Genomic DNA, 16256 nt, shown 5'->3' with positions numbered 1-16256 from the left:
TTATTAGCCTCAGTTCTGCAGCTTTTCTTAATCTCACCCCAAGGGCAGAAACAGCAGGTCCCCCACGTGCCGGCCCTGTGCCCAGCTAAACTTGCCAGGTCGAGTCCGGCTTACGGCACAGCGTGCTCACGGTCCCTGTGGCACAGCCGGCTGACGGTCCCCGCGGTGCTGCGTTCCCAGGGTCCCCGTATGTCAGCAGTTGATTTCCTGGTATGAAGCTTCCTTTGAACCTAACAGAGTGATCAATCCAGAGGTCCGTAAAGTCAGTACCACAGACGTAAGTAGGTGCTTGTGGGAACACGGAGCAGCGCACGGTCACGTGTGAATAGCACGATGTTAAAGATGAGTCTGCGTACTGATGGAGTTAGTAAGGAACTACCCCAGAGAACCACAGGCCCAGATGTCACAAGGGAATTCTGTCAAACTTCAAAGACCCTAGTGTGTCATCAGATATTGCGAGGTTGAAAAGGAAGGGAACTTCCTAATTCTTTTTATGAAGCAAGTGTATTTGGATACTTAAACCAGGTAAAGACAGTGTAAAGGAAAGAAGTGACTGTGTACCCGTATCACTGATACCAGTGAAGGATGTCAGTGCAAACACACTAAATATCAGCAGCCAGAGGCCAGCACCACATAAAAATAATACACCGTGACTGAATGGGATTTATCTTAAGAACGTACGTTTGTTCCATCTGAGGAAAAAAATTCATAGAGTGTACGAATAAGATAAATATCTCCATAGGTACCGGTCTTTTACAAAATCCAATATCCTCCATAAAATTACTTTGGAAAATGGGAATGAGTGATGCTTTAGAAACAAATCATGGTGAGATCCCTGTGTAATCTGGCACCGTGGCCACGTTTCAGCGTGCAGTTCGGTGGCACTGAGTACGTTCGCATTGTAGTGCAGCCTTGCGGAGGGTCCATCCTTGGCCTGATAAGATGTATATACCTTCGTCCTGAAGTCAGCGTCTCCCTGGTGAAGAGACCAGAGGCATTTCCACTAAGGTGAGGAATCAGAGTACCGTCCCCCTTCTGTCCAGCCTCGCCCTGGGAGTGTTAGCCAGTGCGGCTGCAAACAGGCATCACAGTTGGCGAAGAAGTAAAACCGTCTCTGTTTGCAGGTGACCCGGTGATCTATCTGGAAAACCCCAGAGAACCAGTGGTCAGGCTCCTCAGAATTCAGTAAGTAGCTGGATACAAAACGAACATAAAAAACAGCCTTTATATACATGAACAGTAAACAGAAGACAGAGAAGGGTTCCATTTATAATAGCAACCAGGAAGAGGTTGCTTAGAAGTAAAATCAAGAAGTGTGTCGGCCTCTGTCATGAAAATTTTAGAACAGTCTTGAAAGATCCAAAAGTAGCCTCGAACAAATGGGAAGACGTCTGCGCTTGGACAGGATGGCTACACTTTACAGATATGTCCAGTTGCCCTAACTTTGTAAATTTAAAGTAGCCCCCGTAAAAATGCCAGCTATTTTATGGAGTTGGCAAGTTGGTAGTGAAATTCATACGGAAAATCAAACATGCAGAAATAACCAGGGAACGCAGAGAGACCGCGAGGGGGACTGGGCCTCTTTGCATTGGCACGCCAGGCCGGGGGTGGCTCAGGCCCGCGTGTAGACAGCGGGCGGAGCAGGCAGAGGGTGCAGGTGGCCCCCGGCGCGTGTGGACGCGGAGTGCTGGACGAGGGGGTGTCTCAGATCCCTGGGTAAGGAAGAAAGTCTTTTTTTTTTTAAGTGGTGCCAGGGCGACTAGATGGTCCTTTGGAAGAAGATAAAATTAGATTCGATCTCACTCCCCACACAAGAATGAAATCCGCGTTGTTAGGAGGTGAAGAAGTGAAACCACACAATGGATCTTGTTAGCTGGTGTAGGGAAAGTCTAACGATGACTCAGAATTCACAGGCAGTAAGAGAAAAGGATTGAGGAATTTGCACACAAATGAAGATTTTTTTTTTTTTTTCCCGTGGCCGAAGAGACTAGAAACATACTGGCAAAGTGGGAAAAATACCGCAGCACCTGCCACCAAGAACCGTCCCTTCACAACATCCCCGACTTCTAAAGAGCCGTCAGAAGAAACGAGAGACGGGACCCCAAGCCGGGTGAAGTGGGAAGAGGGTACGGAGAAACAGTTTGTAGCAACGATACAGGGATGACTTTCAAACATGGAGAAAGATCCGGGCTCCCTCGTACGGAGAGAGATGGCAGCTGGAGACGGCAGTGACACAGTGTGTGTCATCGGATCACCACCGCGCACGTGTGCACCGGCCCTCTCGCGTCGCTGGTGGGGACGCAGATCCACACGACCCTGGAGGGGGGCTGGCAGTGCCCGAGAAGCTGCGCACACACTCCTGCTTCTGAAGCGCGAGCGTGATTTGCCATCAGGGTGCCGGGGGCGGTGCAGATGCCCGTCCGTGGGAGAGTGAAGTGGACCGTGGTGCGTGGACACCGTGGACAGGCACGGCTCTGACGGGGGGTGGGGGTGGTCTCCATGGACCCACGGAGGGACTGCTGGGTTACCTTGCGTGTTAGGTGTACGGGACGCGTGTCTGTGTAAGCAGGATGGCGGTGGAAGAAAGTGGACGCATCAGCGCATCTGTGCAAAAGAAATACAGGAGGGGTGGATTGGAGACTGAAGGAGGCGGTGGGCACGACGGGGGTGGGAGGGAGGCAGACGATGAAAAGCAGCTGGGAAGTGGGTTGGGGGGGTGCCAACGGGGCGCTGACTCTGCAGGGGGTGGGGAAGGAAGGAACCAGCGTAGGTCCGTGTGGAACAGGGTACTTTGACTGCATGCTGTCTTTGGAGGCCAGAAAGGACCAGCTGGAAACACTGTCCCGTAGAAGGGAAGTTTGTTTTGCACGGGGATCCTTGGAGAGGCGGCTGGCGGCCGGGACCGGGGCCGGGAGGAACACGAGCCCGGAGCATCCCGTGGGACCAGAAGGTGAGGGTGCTCGGAAGAGATGGGCGCTTGTTGGAAGCACCCAGTGGCCGGCCTGAAGGAGCCGGGACGCTTTGACGATGGGAAGTCATGGCAGAGTCGGACTGTAGGCCAAGCATCACGTAAACATCCACGAATCCCTGCTGATGTAAAGAGGTCATCCAGTCACCCAACACAGAAACCGCTGGTGCAGAGGGGACAGTTGTTCCCGACGGGAGAGTGCCAGTGAACTGCAGAAGGGCAGCAGAGACCCCAGATCACCACGAGCCACCGCAGCGAGGATCGCTGGTGGCTGACCGGCACCGAGGGCAAACGTGTGACGAACGACAGGATGTCCTCCCGCGAGGTGTTCGTGAAGGACGGGGAAAACCGCAGCGGAAACCCCGGCAGACACCCCCTGGCCTGCTGAGCAAGATCCGCCTCCCCGGTTTCAGATGCAGACACGGTGCACTGGGAAGGACCCTGTGTCACTGCCGGGGGGCTCCTGCCTGCACGCGTAACCCCGTGGCACCGTGTCCAGCAGACCACGGGAGACGCTCCACGGTACTCCCCCTCCAGGGTCGCGGCCACCGTGAAAGGACCATGCAGGGGGGGAGCCTGGCTTGCGTCCTGAAACGGAGATGGCAATACCGGGAACGCTTCTTTATTTTTATAATCATTTTTTAGGACTTTATTTAAGTAATCCCTACACCCAGCGTGGCGCTTGAACTCACGACGCTGAGATCAAGAGACGCACGCTCCGCCCACCGGGCCAGCCACACACCCGAGTGGAACGCTTCTCTAAACGTGGGACATGCTTGGTCTGGTTCTGGGAGTGAACAGGCAGAGAGGGAGCGATCGATAAGGTTGTGGGGGGGTCGGCGGAGGGGGTTCTGCGAGGGTGAGAGGCCGTTCCTGCCTCCGCGGGGTTGGCTGCGTTCTGGGGTGGAGGTTGGTTTGTATGCAGTGGGATGGAGAGATCTAAGACGCCGTGGCCGAGCGCTGACAGACTGACGCTGTCTGGTGAAGGTGCACAGCGCTTCCGTCCCCCCAGACGTTCTTGGGCTCCTGACGGTGCCTCCCCAGTACACACCTGGACCGGGGCCCACACGCCGGGGTTCCTTCCTCGGAATTTTCCAAGCCCTTCCGTTGCTTGGGAATGGCTGATCTCCCTCCTTCCCTTCCAGGGCACGCTGGCCCCCTGTACCCGCTCCTCCCGGATCAGCCAGTCCACCCCTCACCCGTGGCTTCCGTGGTGTGTGTGAGTGTGCGCGTGCCTGGCCTCTGCCTGCACTTCCGTGTGCTAACCCGTCCCGCCTCTTGCGGAAAGCACCTAAACGTGGTGGCGTGGCGGCTGCCCTTTGCCCCCGTGGCCGCCTCCAGGACCGTTACCCCGTCTCCTCCGCAGACTCCACGCCGCTTGTCAGGCATTCGTGGGGGTGGCGGCACCCATCTCTACCGAGGGCTGTGACACCCTTGCTCTCACACCAGTGACCTTTGTCCTCGCTGGCCTCTGATCAGGGTGTTGCTGTCACACTCACCCTGTGGGGAAAGGGACGGACCTTCCATATTCCAACGGGACGTCCCTTCTCGTTCCACCCCCGGCCCTCTCCTGCCCCCTCTCCCGTCCCCCCGTCCCGTCCCCTGACCGGCAGTGTGGAGGACACGGGCGAGGGCAACCCTGAGGGTCCTGGGATGGCGGTGGTCAGCTGCGGAGTCCAGGAGCAGACGTGGCTGGGGGATGCTGTCCCACAGAAAATCCTCAGTCCAGCACAATCAGGGAATGACGTATCGTTCACACCTGCACCTGTGGCCCCCGTCCGCTAGGCGCGTGCGAGCCCCTGGGAGCCAGCGTCCGAGTCCCCGTGGGCCAGCATGAAGGAGGCGGCCTTGGGGCACTCAGAGGCAGGAGGACCTGGCTTGGGTCCGTGCAGACAGGCTCCCAGGGGCCGTGCGCCGTGAGTGACAGCTGCACTGTCACCCCGGCCTTGCAGTGCAAGACGGGAAATTAGAGACGGCACATGCATGGGTAAAGGGCAGGGACAGATGCTGCTGTCATGGGTCAGTAAACCCATCTGCTCTGTGTTCTAGGTCTTTCCTGATGGGAGCCACGGTGCCTCTCTTGGACCATAAGTTTTATAGTACATATATGCGTAATTCATAAATATATATTTATATGTATATATATAATACGTGTATATATAAAATATATACTATATATATAAACTGGATGTATATTTTTAATTTTTTTTTTAATTTTTTTTTTTTTTTAGCGTTTATTTATTTTTGAGACAGAGAGAGACAAAGCATGAACAGGGGAGGGTCAGAGAGAGGGAGACACAGAATCTGAAACAGGCTCCAGGCTCTGAGCTGTCAGCACAGAGCCCGACGCGGGGCTCCAACTCACGGACCGCGAGATCATGACCTGGGCCGAAGTCGGCCACTTAACCGACTGAGCCACCCAGGCGCCCCTATTTTTAATTTTTTTTAATGTATATTTGTTTTTGAGAGAGAGCACAAGCAGGGGCTGGGCAGTGAGAGAGGGAGACACCGAATCCGAAGCAACTCCAGGCTCCGAGCTGTCAGCACAGAGCTCGATGCAGGGCTCGAACTCACAGACCGTGAGATCATGATGTGAGCCCAAGTCGGACACTTAACCGACTGAACCACCCAGGCGCCCCAGTAGTATAGTTTTAAACCAAATTCTTTATGTAGGCAGGGGACCTCTGCAAAAAAAAAAAAAAAAAAAAAAAAAAGGAGAGAACGTATTTATAAATTTACCCATATATACGTTTGTATCTTAACGCAATAACACACGTACCCGTGCCCGGTGCCTTGCACACCCTTGGCTGATTCCCATCCCCACGGGTTGGTTTGCTGCTCCCAGAACTTCATGCAGATGGAGTCAGGCGATACGTGGTCTCTCATGTCTGGCTTCTTTGGCTCTGCATGTTTCCGAGACTCACCCGTGTTACTGTGTATATTAGCACCTTGTTTAATTGTGTTTCTCCCTTTGGATGAATATCCCGCTATTTGATTTTTCCTGGGCATTTGGTTTGTTTTCAGTTTGTGGCTATTGTGAACAATGCGTACAAGCTTTTTTGTGGACACATGCTTTCCTGTGTTTTGGGTAAGTGTCTAGGGATAGGATTACTGGGTTATCAGTGTATTTGTAACTATTTAAAAACTTCCAGGGGCGCCTGGAAGCATCCGACTTCGGCTCAGGTCAAGATCTCACGGTTCGTGGGTTCGAGCCCCGCGTCAGGCTCTGTGCTGACCGCTCGGAGTCTGGAGCCCGCTTCGGATTCTGGGTCTCCCTCTTGCTCTGCCGCTCCCTGTCTCGCGTTCTGTCTCTCCATCAAAGATAAATAAACATTAAAAGAAACGTAGAAAACTGCCCCTTTTCCGAAACGGTAATATCATTTTACAACCCCGCGGGTGATGTGTGACGGTTCCATTCACTCTGCCTCCTTGCCGACACGGTATTGTTTTGTTTGTGCTTTTTTTTTTTATTTTTTTTTTAAAAAAAAATTTTTTTTTTCAACGTTTATTTATTTTTGGGACAGAGAGAGACAGAGCATGAATGGGGGAGGGGCAGAGAGAGAGGGAGACACAGAATCGGAAACAGGCTCCAGGCTCTGAGCCATCAGCCCAGAGCCCGACGCGGGGCTCGAACTCACGGACCGCGAGATCGTGACCTGGTTGAAGTCGGACGCTTAACCGACTGCGCCACCCAGGCGCCCCTTGTTTGTGCTTTTTAAACCACTATTCTGAAGCCGGGTTTGTTTAGAAATGCATGTCCATAGCAGGAAGATGAGAAAATCCAGAGATGTTGGGAGGTTTCTGTCCGTTCAAGGCCGCTCTAACAGAATGCCACAAACCCAGACCGGGCTCCTGAGCAGCGTGCATTTGTGGCTCCCACTTCTGGGGGCTGGAAGTCCACGATCAGGTGGCAGGTGTAGTGTCTGGGGAGGCCTCTCCTGCTTCACAGGAAGGCTGCGTCTCCTCGCTGGGTCCTCACGTGGGGGAAGGGGTGAGGGCGCTCATGGGCCCCCCTTCATAAGGGCACCTCTCATGACCTAATCCCCTCCAAAGGCCCCACCTCCTCACGCCGACATCTCGGGGGTCAGGTTTCGGCACGTGAATTTTGGGGGCATGCAAGCATTCAGTCTGTAACAGAATGCTCAGACGAGATAGTTTACCGTGCTTGTGGGCAATGAGGGAGCTCATTCTGCTATCGTCCCATCGGCACAGCGGGGGTAATGAGAACGCCCGCCCCCTAGGGTTGTGACAGTTACGTGCGGAAGGATTGACGCGTATCCCCGTGTCTTGCTGAGAGCCGTGCTTGGCACATAATAAGCCCTTAGTAAATGTTAGCCTGTTAGATCCCGAGTAAGAAACGCGTATGTCGTGTATGTTGCTGTTTTTAGGATTGTAAACTGTAGAACACTGTATGAAGTCGTTGAAGAAGTAATTACTGAGCTCTGACTATGTGTACCAGGCTCCGAGGGTACAGAGCCGATCAGGAATCTGAGCTTTTAAACATTGTTTTTTCGGTTATTTTAAGCCAGCTCTCAATCTGCGCGCATCGAGGGAAGCGCAGTTAGATTATGACGGACGGTCGAGAGGTGCCACGGACGGGCAGCATGCGGGCCCCGCGTGGACAGACCCTCTTCCGTCCTTGCCCTGTTATTTCCTCGGACCTTCTTTACAGAACTTGCGGGCTGTGGAGCTGGGCGGAAGGAGGCCCAGGCGACCACAGGTAGCCTGCAGACAGCTGGGCGAGGCCGGTGATCCAGAGCTCGGAATGTGGTTTTGTTTTTGTGGAGCGGGCGGCGGAATGGGTGAGAACGCTTGCCCCGGGCCCGGTGGCTCTGCATCTGGTACCATCGGTGTCCCCATCAGCGGCCTGAGCCGCTGGTGCTTCCCGCGCCCCGTGCGCCATCTGCCTGCCCCCCTCTAACTGCAGAGGCAGCCAGCACCCAAGGACACCCCTCCTGGACGCACTGAGGCTGTGGGCAGTGAGGCTCGCTCTTGGCACCTCCGTGGGCAGTCAGCAGGATGGGCCGTGCTGAGGTTCGGGCCCAGCGTGCAGGCAAAGCGCTCTCGGCTTCTAGTTCAGAACAGCTTGGACCGCTCGAACCCCGCTCAGCGGCATCTCCTGGTTTTGCCTTCTAACCCGAACACGTTCGCTTCCCGGCCCGGTGGGGAGCCCGTCAGCCAGCGTGCGCAGACTGTGAGTGCGCGGCCCGTGGCTTCGTGTGGGGATGCCGCGGCTTCCTCGCCGTCCTGACTGCGTGCTCTGCTCCCACGTCAGGAGACGGGGCCGCAGCACCTCGTGGCAGCCCCTTCCCTGGAACCTTCTTGGGCTCACTGCCCCCGCTCCCTGGGAGCCACACCCTGATGCTAACTCCACATGTTGGTTTTGCTTGGTTTTGCGCTCGGCGTGTGTGGAACCGCCCCGTATGTTCCGTTCTGCGTCTGCTTCTCTGTCTCACGTGAAGGGGTGCGGCGGGGAGGCCTTGCCTTACAGTTTTACGTTGTCCCCACGTGCCGCCACGACCGTTCACGCTTGACGTGTGTCGTGTGTGTGGGTGGCCAGCGCACGTCTCTCCAGGTGTGAGGGTTCAGTCACAGCACGGATGAGTGAGGGAGTCAATGACCGGCTGGTCTGGAAAATGAGTTTCAAGTGTGCATGCATTGGAGCCCCTGCTTATTAGCTCGTACGTTCTACTGCACGTTCGTGGATTGGGTTTGTCCCTCTGATGGGCACAGCACACACCGGTCCGTGCTTCGGCTCGGTGGTTCCCATCGGGGGACCATGACAGGAGGGAGTGCCCAGCTGTGAGGGGTCACTCTTCCGATTTTATGTTATTTATTTATTTTATTAACAACTTAAAAAAAATGTTTATATTTTAGAGAGAGACAGAGCGTGAGCAGAGGAGGGGCAGAGAGAGACAGAGACAGAATCTGAAGCAGCTCCAGGCCCCGAGCCATCAGCACAGAGCCCGACGTGGGGCTCGAACCCACGAGCTTTGAGATCATGACCTGAGCCGAAGTCGGATGCTCGACCGACTGAGCCCCCCAGGCGCCCCGTAACTCCTCTGATTTTAAAAGCGGTTTCCCCTCTGAGATCTTTGGATCTGGGGGAGAGTGGTTCTGAAGACTTTGACTGCTGTTTCCATGGAGATGGGAGGGAAAGTATTTCCTGAGTGCTGCTGACCGCTGACTGGCTAACCGCCGTGGGAGGTGTTTTTGTTGGCCATCTTGCTGGATTTCTACGACCATTGTCCTCATCCCACTTTCCAGATCAGGAGCCCGAGGCTCAGCGACTTGTCCCCGTGGAGGGGCGGGGGAAGGGTGACGCATACACAGGTGCAGGTGCCAGAGCCGGGGGCGGAAGTGATGTGACCACCTCCAGAGTCCATCCTTGCCCGTGTGCCGGGTCGTCGTCTCCTTGAGATAAGACGCAGTTTTGTTTTCTTTGTTTCTATGTGTCTGAGCCCTTGTGCACTCCCCCCCCTCCCACATGAGAGGCACTCAGGATTACGTGGGAGGGTTCTGGAAGACGGTGAGTGGGAAGCACCAGGAACCTGTCTCCCCACCTGGACGGCTGTCGCCCTGGCGCCATCTGACGTCACCATTTTGGAACCGTGGAGTCTACTGAAGGCTTGCAACTTCCAGGGGAGGGCTTGGGTGGTTAATTTTGGTCACTTTTAGCTCCTAGCACGGTAGCACCTACCCCCAGCCACGTGGCAGGCAGCGATACACCTGTTCCCGGAGCGGCTTGCACAGTGGGTGAGGGGTGGGGTGGGTAAGAAGGACTGTGTCCCCCAAACACTGGGGCTCTGGGCTCTGACTGCTGATTGCTGCTTCCGATCACAGAGGTGCGGAGAAGAGGGCAGCCAGTGCTGTCACCCCTGCCCCGCTGCTGTTGCAAGCCCCTCTCTCTGCAGCCCACACAGCTTCCAGGGCATTTAAAGGGCCCTTGTCCTTTTTTTCTCCCCTTCAGTTTTCACTTTTTTTTTTTTTCCTTTGAGGAGCCAGAAATTACAGACTAGGATATTCAAAAACTGCATAAATAGGGGGGCACCTGGGTGGCTCAGTCGGTTGAGTGTCTGATTTCAGCTCAGGTCATGATCTCGCGGTTCGTGAGTTCGAGCCCCACGTCGGGCTCTGTGCTGACAGTTTGGAGCCTGGAGCCTGCTTCAGATTCTCTGTCTCCCTCTCTCTCCCCCTCTCCCACTCACGCTCAGTCTCTCGGTCTGTCTCAAAAATAGATAAACATTAAAAAAAATTTAAAAAGGTTACAAGAGATGAAAAAGGGCATAGTATGTATTAGGGAGAAGTTTAGGGCAGCAAGAAGATACAATAATTGTAAACATTTACCCACCAATGACAGAACATCAAAACATATAAACCAAAACCGGACAGAATTGAAGGGAGAAGCAGACCGTTGTACAGTAACAGGGCACTTTAGCACCACACTCGCAGTAATGGACATGGCACCAGGCAGGACTCACAGCGCGATAAACCCACTGCTCCAGCAAAGCGGGCTCACCCAGCTGCCGGGCACACATTCTCGTCTGGTGCACGTGCGACATTCTCTAGGGTGAACCACGTGTTAGGACATAAGTCTCAGTAGATGTAAAAAGATAGGCATGACGCAAGGAATCTTCTCTGACTACAGTGGGATGAAGTTAGAAGTTAATAACAGAAGGAAGACTGGAGGATTCCCAAAATTGTGGAAACTGAAGAACACACCCTTCCACAATCTCACGGACTGTGATTGGCCACAATCAGTGGGTCGTAGAAGAAATGACCAGGGAGATTAGAAAATACTCAGGGACGAAGGAAAACAACATACCAGAGTTCACAAGGTGCAGCAGAGGCAGTGCTGAGGGGGGCAATTTATGGCTCTACATGCCTACATTAAAAACCAAAGATCTGAAACCAAGAATGTAAGTTTCTAGAAAAAGAACAAGCTAATCCCAAAGCTAGCAGACGGAAGGAAATAATAAAGATTAGAGCAGTCATAAGTGAAACAGGGAATTAAAAAAAAAAATAGAGAAAATGGACACCAAGAGTTGGGTCTTTAAAAAGATCAACAAAATGGACAACCCTTTAGTCGGATGGACTAAGAAAAAAGAGACACAATGGCAAAATCAGAAATGAAAGTGGGGGCTTCTCTACTGATTCTACAGAATTAAAAGGGATTGTAAGGAAGTACCATGAACAGTGGTACAGCAACGAGTTGGGTGACTTAGATGGAATGGACACATTCCTAGAAACACATCACCTCCTAAGACGAAATCATAAATACAAAATCTGAACAGACCTATAACTCCTAAGGAGATTGAGGCAGTACTTAAAAGAAAAAAGCTCCCGACACAGAAAGCCCTCGACCTGAAGTCTTCACTGGCGAATTCTAACAAACATTTAAAGAAGGAGCAGTCAGGACTTTCGAGACTTCTTCAAAAAACTGAGGAGGAGAGAACACGTCCTATTGTGTTCTGTGGGGTCAGTATTCCTGTGGTACCAAAGCCAGACGTTACAAGGAAAAGAAACGTACAGACCAATATCCCTTGTGAACATTGATGCAGAAGTCCTCAGTGAAATACTAGCAGACCAGATTCAGCCGCATTCAGGTCGTGGATTAGACACCACGACCAAGTGTGATTTATTCCTGGGATGCAAGATGGTGTAACATGAAAATTAATGTGATAAACCATCGAATGAGGAAGAAAGCACACATGATTATCTCAGTGTGGAGAAAGCATGTGACAAAATTCAACACCCCTTCTATAATAAAGGACTCGACAAACTAGGTATAGAAGGGAACTCCCTCAACAAAATAAAGACTGTCTATGGAGAGTCCACAGTGAACATCATACCCAATGGGGAGAGACTGAGAGCTTTTCTTCTAAGACCAGGACCCGGTAGTACTAGAAGTTTTAGCTAGAGCAGTTGGGCAAAAAAAAAGAAACAAAAAACATTGGAGTAAAAATTGGGAAAGAAGTGAAATGATCCCAATTCACAGATGTATGGCCTTATATGTAGGCAACCTAAGGTTTCCGGTAAAAAAAACAAAACAAAACAAAACTGTTGGAACTAAAAAAATGAATTCAGCAAAGTAGCAGGCTACGAAGTCAACACACAAAAATCAGTTGCATTTTGTACACTTAACTTTGAGCAATCTGAAAAGGAAATTACAAAAGCAATTCCATTTACAAGAGCATCAAAGGAATAAAATACTTAGAGTTAATGCAGAAAGGGAGAGACTTGTCCAATGAAACAATTTTGAAAAGTTTTTCAACATTTGAACATTTTGGAAAGACACTAATGAAGACGTAAATAAATGGAAACCCTTTCTAGGGTCACGGATTGGAACACACGACATTGTTAAGATGTCAATACCACCCAGAATAATCTACAGAGTTACTGCAATAAGTATCAAAGTCCCAAGGATGTTTTTTGCAGTAATAGAAAAACTAATTGTAAACTTAGAGATATGGGATGTCAGGGACCCTTCATATCGAAAACAATCTTGAAAAATAACAGAGCCAGACGACTCACACTCCCTGATTTCAAAACTTACTATAAGCTACAGTAATCAAAACACTACGGTGTTAGTGTTAAGATGGGCACATAGACCAATGGAATAGAATAAAGAGCCCAGAAATAATCCCTTGGATTTATGGTCAAATGACTTCCGACAAGGATGCCAAGATCATTCAATGGGGAAAAGACAGTCTCTTCAACAAATGGTTGGGAAAACTGGATATCCACATGCAAAAGAATGAGTTGGATGCCTACCTCACACCATATTCAAAAATTAACTCAATATGGGAAGCCTGGGTGGTTCAGTCGGTTGAGTGACCGACTTCGGCTCAGGTCATGATCTCACGATTTATGACTTCGAGCCCCGCATGGGGCTCTGTGCTGACAGCTCAGAGCCTGGAGCCTGTTTCAGATTCTGCGTCTCCCTCTCTCTCTGCCCCTCCCCTGCTCACTCTCTGTCTCTCAAAAAATAAATAAATGTTAAAAATAAAAAAAAATTAACAATATGAATCAAAGATCAACATGCACCAGGGTGTAAGACCTAAAACGATAAAATTCTTAAAAGAAACATAGGAGTAAGATTTTACAACCTTGCATCTGGCGGTGATTTCTTGGATATGACACCAAAGGCAACAACAGAAAAAACAGGCAAACTCGAGTTCATGAAAATTTTTAAAAATTGCGTATCAAAAGACACCATCAACAGTAAAAAGGCAAGTCCTAGAATGGAAGAAAATATTTGCAAATAGTATATCTGATAAGGGGTTCATACAAAGCAACCCAGTTACAAAAATGGGCAAAGGACTTGAATAGGCACTCTCCGAGGAAGGCATGTGCGTGGCCGCAAGCACGTGAGAAGACGCTCCACATCACTGGTCATCAGGGAAGTGCAAATCACAACCACAAGAAGATGCCACCTCACACCCATTAGGATGGCTACTTAAAAATGAGTGTGGGCTAAAGAGAGTGTGGTCATCCTGGCTCTTTGTTTGGACACATCCCATCGCTGTGAGCTCTGTCTTACTCTCCGTACAAAGAGGTTTCAGGCTCTTCTTGTGACTTCCCTGCCCAAGCCCTGTGGTCCGTGCTTCTCCAGCGAGCCTGGTTCTGTAGACTGCGGAGCGGCATTTGGAAACCAGGGTCCAAGTGCTGTCCTCGTGGCTGTCATGGCCTGAGCCCCTCCCAGGGCACGGTGAGGACATGAGTACACGTGCTTCTGCGTGGATGCCTTTCTACATTCGTCTGGAGGTACTGAGGCCCCAGAGCTGCCATGGACCCCTGCAGAGCAACACCACAGAGTTCGTTTTGTTTTCTCCTTTTCCATATTTGCAACTCCCCTTTCCAATTGCAAGGACCTGGCTCCCGATGTCCCCAGTGTGTTTACTACTGGATGCGTCCCCTGGCCCTGGCCATTCCCCCGGACGGCACCACACCTAGTGTGGACACCCTGCTCACCCGGCCCGGCTGTGACACCCGGTGGGCCACCACCCTCACTGCTCCCTTTCCCCACGAGTAAGCCCTCCTCACCCCCTCCGGGCTCTGGAACCCTGCGCCGGGCCGCTGCTGGGCCCAGAACCTGGGGCTGCCTCCTCATCGTGTGCCATGCCAGGCTCGGACAGCGTGGGCTCTCGGGCACAGACCGCCACTCTCTCTGGGTCCCGCCCATGCATCCCATGAAACTCTGCTGCCTTTGCACCCCCACCCCCCCTGCACCGAGCCCTGCCCTCTTGCAGCCCTGGGCTCTGCCACGGCCCTGCCTGTCTAACGATTAAGGACGTGAAGGGAGGAAGCTGAGCACGTTAATTCCTTCTTGCAACTTGGCTTTACCCACTTCCTGAAAACGCTACTTCGCGGTTCAGACACTCAACTCTTAGGACGCAGGGCATCCCCTTCCCCCAGGATGCCCTTTCCTCAAAGGCAGTTTGACGTGGCATCCAGACTGCGGGATCCCCTTCCTTGGCTAATACCCTCTCGTGTGTTTTCCCCAGCCTTCCTTACGCCTTCCTGCTTCCTCGTATTTTAGGTGCATCTCTTGTAAACAACAGGTGGCCGAATGCCTTCCTTCTCTAAGAAATCTCTTGTCATTGACCAGCCCAATGTGGTTCTCTGAAGTGTGATGACTGGTACGTTAGGCCCACGCTGACCCGTCTCGTCTGCGTCTTCTATTACCTCCTGTGCCACCTCCCACCCCTTTTCCTTCGATCGATTCTGTTCCCATCTCCCCTGTTCCCTGCGCCGCTGTTTTGCAGGCTATACGTTCGATTTCTCTTCTCTCAGTGCCACAATCTGCTAAAACAAAGGACGTTTATTATAGAAGGAAATCATAGCGGAATAACGACCTCTTCCTGGCAGTGAGTGATCAGTCATTCCGGACCTGGCTTTGTACTCGATAAGGACAACAGTGTCCCCACAAGCTGGGAAGACGGATGGACACCTGTGGCCAGGCTCAGCCTCAACAAGCCTCTCCCGCCAGGCACGCCGCCTCCACACAGCAAGGATGTGGGAGTGTTCCTTCTGCCTCCAGGAGTCAGCCCCGGAAGCTGAGATGCGGTTGGGGGTGGGGATCAGCCTGTCTGGGAAGCCGGTGGGAGTGTGTGCGATGTGGGCGAACACACTTGATTCTTTCTCTGGCGTGATCTCCCTGGGGGATAAGGAATGGAGAGCTCAGGTGGCAAGGTCCTGATGAAATGAAAATTTTCTTTTAAAGGAATTTATCTCAAAAGAATTTATTGGTAAAGAGAAACAGCATCATTTAGTGAGGTGCACGCACAGCTCGTAGTCAAATGCGTTTCTTCTCGGTGGTGGACTCTGGCTTTTAGCCAGGCACATTGCTGCCCAGCCAGGGGACTGCGTTTTCCAAACGTGAGGGAAAATATTGGGTCCTGTTTTCCTTCCTGGCATGTAGTCATGATGGCTGGTGCTCCAGCAGCCACCTTGGCCTGTGAGGCACTGCACCAGGGACGGCAGAGCAGGAAGATGCTTATTTAATAAATACATATGAGGGGCACCTGGGTGGCTCAGTCAGTTAAACGTCCGACTTCAGCTCAGATCGTGATCTTGCGGTTTGTGAGTTCGAGCCCTGTGTCGGACTGTGCTGACCGTCCCGAGCCTGGAGCCTGCTTCGGATTCTGTGTCTCCCTCTCTGTGCCTCTCCCCTGCTCACACTCTATCAAAAATAAAAATTAACATTTAAAAAATTCACTAAATACGTATGATCTTATTGTGGGGTCTGCTGTTGTCAGGCCCACTCCCTCCCAGCCCCACGCTCGCTCGCCAAGCCGCAGAGACGAGGCACAGGCAGGTGGGAGCAGTACTGCCCCCTGTCACACTGTCTCTGTCCCCCTACCGCCTCCTGTCTTCGTCTTTTCTGCTGCGGCTCATCTAAAGGTGCGAAGTTCAAGTTCATCTTGTACTCGGTCCGTCCCACGCTTCTCCTGCCTGATCTCTGCCTGAAACCGGCCCGCTGCTCCGTCTGCCAGCTGGGAGACAAAAATAAAATCTTAACGGCACGCGGAGCGAGAAGCTGGGTATGGCGGTTGTGGGCTCACCGCTGACCTCTCAGGAGCAGCGAAGACGGCTGGAAACGTGGTGGGATGGTCAGCGTGCACACCGAGGATGGGTTAACCCGTCTAAGTTGTTGTTCCTAAACTCGGATGACACGAAGACGTTTCCCAACAAGCACACCCGCGGGGGGCTCACCAAGACGGGAAGTGAAGGCCAGAGCAAGACAGCTCGGATGCAAGGGGACCGGTGAACAAGAGCGGGAGAT

This window comes from Lynx canadensis, chromosome C2 (assembly GCF_007474595.2).
Source record: "Lynx canadensis isolate LIC74 chromosome C2, mLynCan4.pri.v2, whole genome shotgun sequence".
Classification (NCBI taxonomy): Eukaryota; Metazoa; Chordata; class Mammalia; order Carnivora; family Felidae; genus Lynx; species Lynx canadensis.
Note: the sequence above shows the minus strand (reverse complement) of the source record.